This window comes from Pleurodeles waltl, chromosome 4_2, assembly GCF_031143425.1.
Source record: "Pleurodeles waltl isolate 20211129_DDA chromosome 4_2, aPleWal1.hap1.20221129, whole genome shotgun sequence".
Lineage (NCBI taxonomy): Eukaryota > Metazoa > Chordata > Amphibia > Caudata > Salamandridae > Pleurodeles > Pleurodeles waltl.
Window position 1 is genome coordinate 1,006,504,645 of NC_090443.1, and position 4,157 is coordinate 1,006,508,801.

Here is a 4,157-nt window from a genome sequence, read left to right on the forward strand (position 1 = left end):
GATATGAAGGGAGTTGAAGCCTTCCAGGACGACATTCTGATACACACGGAAGATGAGGAGGGGCACCTGGAACTGCTAGGCAGAGTGCTGGAGGTGCTAAAAAAAAGGGGGATGACGGTCTCCAAGGACAAATGCAAGTTCATGGAAGGGAAGATCGAATACTTAGGGCATGTGCTTACCCCAAATGGCATTGCGCCTAAAGATGACTTAGTGAGGGCCATACGAGATGCCCCCTGCCCAGGAGACAAAGACGCCTTGCGATCGTTCCTGGGACTCAGTGAATACTATTCCAAGTTCATGCAAGGATACGCGACCACAGTGGAGCCTCTAAGGAAACTGCTGCGGAAGAACGAAAAATACACGTGGACACAGGAACAAAGCGCTGCCTTTGAATCCGTCAAGCAGGCAATCGCCGCGGCTCCAGTATTACAGCCGTACAACAAGGATCTCCGGAACGTGATCACAGTTGACGCTAGTGCCAAGGGTATCGGCGCAGTGTTTTGCCAATTCCAAGGGAAGAAGGAGAACACAGTCGCATTCATATCCCGGTCATTGAGCGAAACAGAGAAGCACTACAGCACCATCGAGCGGGAGACGCTCGCGTGCGTCTGGGCCGTGGAGAAACTGAGGAACTATCTGTGGGGCAGGGAGTTCGAACTGGTCACTGACCACAAACCCTTGATATACATGATGGATGGTGAAGGACGTGGCAATGGCAAAGCCAGCTCGAGGCTCCTACGTTTACTGTCCAGGTTGCAAGAATATCACTTCACCATTAGACACATCAAGGGCGGCCTCAATTGCAGGGCGGATTGCCTATCGCGCATGCCGGTCACGGGTGAGGAGGACGGTTCCCTGGATGACACGGAATGCGTGGTGGCAATGGTGGACGCAACAGCCATTTGCGAGGGATCCATATCTGAGGAAGAGTGGTTGACAGCTCAGGAGAAGGACACGACTATTCAAAGGGTGATGGACCACATGACGGCTCATTGGCCCCCGGTCCGGAACTTGCACGGAGCACTCAGGAGTTTCCAACAGGTTAGCTCTGAACTCACCATTGAGGGCGGCTTTGTGAAGAGACACGAGCTGTTTGTGCCTCCGGAAGGTTTGAGAGACAAGCTAATCAGGATTGCCCATAAGGGCCACCCGGGCAGTACCGCTACGAAAAATCTCCTCAAGCAGTACTACTGGTGGCCAGGGATGTGCAGCGACGTCAGCAGCTTCATTGATCGGTGTAGGCCGTGTTTAAGGGCCGACAAACACTGGAAGACGGCGAAAGGGGAGCTGCAGCTGGTGGACATTCCTGCTGGCCCATGGAACAAGATTGCCATTGATTTCGCGGGCCCATTTACCCTGCTACCAGACGATTGTAGACATCTCATCGTTCTCACGGATTACTTCTCCAAATGGATCCACTACAAGTTCGTCAGGGAGGTTACCACTGACCGAGTGATCAAGGCACTGACGAAAATTTTCGCGATTGAGGGGCAGCCCAAGATCATGGTGTCTGACAATGGCACCCAGCTGGTGTCCAGGCAGATGACGGATTTTCTGTCCAGGTTAGGGATAAAGCAGGAGAAGACCCCGCTGTACAGCCCGAAGAGCAATGGGCAGGTTGAGCGGATGAATAGGTTCCTCAAGGAGGGCGTGCAACAGGCAGTCGCCTCCAACATGGATGTGAAAGCGTTTCTGGCGGACAAGGTGCACACTTTTCATAACACGCCCAATGAGGTTACGGGACACACTCCGTTCTACTTGATGAGAGGGAGAAGATGTATGAGTGAGCTTACCCCCAAATTCAATAAGTGGTATGACATGAGGGAGGAAATTGAGGTGGTACCTGATGAGAGTTTGAGAGTCAAAGAAAGAATCATGGCTAAACAGGAAAGCAACAAGCGGTATGCTGACATCGTGAACAGAGCCAAAGCTAAAGATATAGTGCAGGGGGATTGGGTATTGGTGAAGAAACCTAACAAGGTGATGAAAGGAGAGTCTGTATTTCAAACCCCTGTACGTGTGCAAGGAGTGACAAGAGGAGCAGTCTGTTTGGAAGGAGGGGGGTGGCGAAGCAAGGACGACATCGTCAGGCTCAAGGCTGGTCAAGAGGAAATCATCATGAGAGGTAGTCGTGTGTGTGGGGCCGAGAGCATGGACGATGTGGATGAGTGGCAAAGTCATGAAGCCAGGGATGTAGTCACTGGCGATGAGGAGTGTGTGAATACGTCCTCTATGCGAGGGCGGATCGGACATGGAAGTGCAGATGGGTGTGAGAAAGCATGGCGCGGCTTGACGGATGCCGAAGGACAGAATGGTAGCAGGCCCGAACCTGCGAAGAGCGACAGTCACAGCGTAATGAGCTCAGGCCAAGAGGGTACAGGCGCTGGCAGGGTGGGTTCACCCCAGTATATTACTCCGAGCAGGCCAATGAGGCATATCCGAGTTCCCAAGAGGTTCGAAGATTTTGTTATGAGATGAAGTTCCATAGGTTTATGTTTCTGTTAAAAGGGGAGATGTCGTACGTGAGTTAACGTACGAGACGCGGGGGGCAGAAGGTAGTCCTTCCTCTATGTTAGGTCGCCTCCTGACGTCACAGCCAATCCGGATCGTGGATGGTTGTGACGTCGGGGGGCGGTGCGAGGAGGACAAAAAGCGGAGTGCGCGGACTCGGGCTGGAGGTGGTGCTCCCGGCGGCTCCTCGTGGGCCTTATTGTTTGTGGCAAGAAAATAAAGAGTGATTTAATGCAACACAATCGCCTCGATTCCTTCATTGCTGCCACTACAGCGGCTCCATTCAACAGGTACAGAGTTAAAAGAGCCGACATTACACTTGAACAGGGAAACTACTGGGGGGGGGGCTGGGGGGGTGCAGCCTTTCCTGTCACGTGACCTATGACGAAATTTACATACCCATAATTCCTGTCACTTATGAGTTCGCCTGTTGTTTTCTTTTTTGTGTCAACGTTTTATCAATGTATCAGCTTAACAGTTATTATAAATTGGTTGTGTTTCAAAGGGTTTTCTACTATGAAATTCGTAAGTGAAATCGGCCTAACAGTCTGCAGAAGGGTGTTTAGTGGCGGCACAGACAGGGGGGGCCTGAAGTGTATACTCTGGTTTCTTTTCAAATCGAATAAAACTTTCGCCTTTTACTAAAGATTTCCGTGGAGAGGAACATTTAAGAGTTTCACTCAATTTTTGAAAGCCTTGCTAAACGCAAGGTTCCCCATTATTAGTAAAAGAAAGCGAAGTTAACAAGTAGGTAGTTTGTGGTTTTTGTAATGTTAGGTATTGTGGGGGATTAGGTATAGGAATGCTGGCTCTAGGATTAAAAGTGGAGAGAAGATTGGGTCTTCGGTGGGGGTACTGTTTTAGTGAGGGAGGGGCAGGTGGTTGGGTTTTAGGGCAGGTGCTGCTTGAGGGGGTAGTGGGCCTGGGGGGTATTGTTTTAGGGAGGGGGGGAGGAGGAGGGTGTGGGGTGGTTTTCAGGTTAAATAGGAAGGGGGTTTAGGCTTGGGGGAACTGCTTTTGGGGGGTTAGGTTTTAAGGCATGGGGTCGTTTTAGATTAGGATTAGAGCGACGGATTGGGTCTGGGGGTACTGTTTTAGGTAGGGTTGGGGTTAGGTTTTAGGGTGGGGGTGGTTATTGGGCTTGGGGGGGATTGGGCCTTTGGGGGGAAATCTTTACCACGCATTTGCCTTTAAAACACATGCTTTTACAACATAATTCATTGTAAAGGCACGCATGTTCAGGTATATGCGTGGTAATGACATTCTTGTAACGCACTCGTAGTAACGGCGTGCTTTGCAATGGAATATGTGGTTCTGACATACAACCGCCCATCACTATCACTCGTTCATGGGCTTGCCTTTTGGAAATCCTTTGTTATCATTGGAAAATGCTCTACGTTTGGCCCTCCTTGGGACGGTTTTGTTACCGCCTTAGACACCGGCCGTTACAGGGATAATTGCATGTTTGCTGGTACGTTTGATTGCAAGCGAACTTTCTTTCCCTTTTGTGTCTCTCCTTCACGCTCATGGCAGCTGTGGCGCTTTGAATCAGCTAGCTTCTGTCAACTGTTTTATTTTTCATTTTCAATTTATGTGGCAAGAAAAGTCAATTTCGGAATTTACAAAGCTAATAGCTCTAACTCGAG

General features: G+C 50.2%; 1 non-coding gene across 1 annotated transcript; it reads left to right on the forward strand.

The window, feature by feature from the left end:
• Positions 1-3,108: 3,108 nt before the first annotated feature.
• LOC138294276 (U5 spliceosomal RNA) lies at positions 3,109-3,224 on the forward strand. The gene has a single exon (XR_011203316.1). It is a non-coding gene; the product is annotated as a U5 spliceosomal RNA (small nuclear RNA).
• The last annotated feature ends 933 nt before the right edge of the window (positions 3,225-4,157 follow it).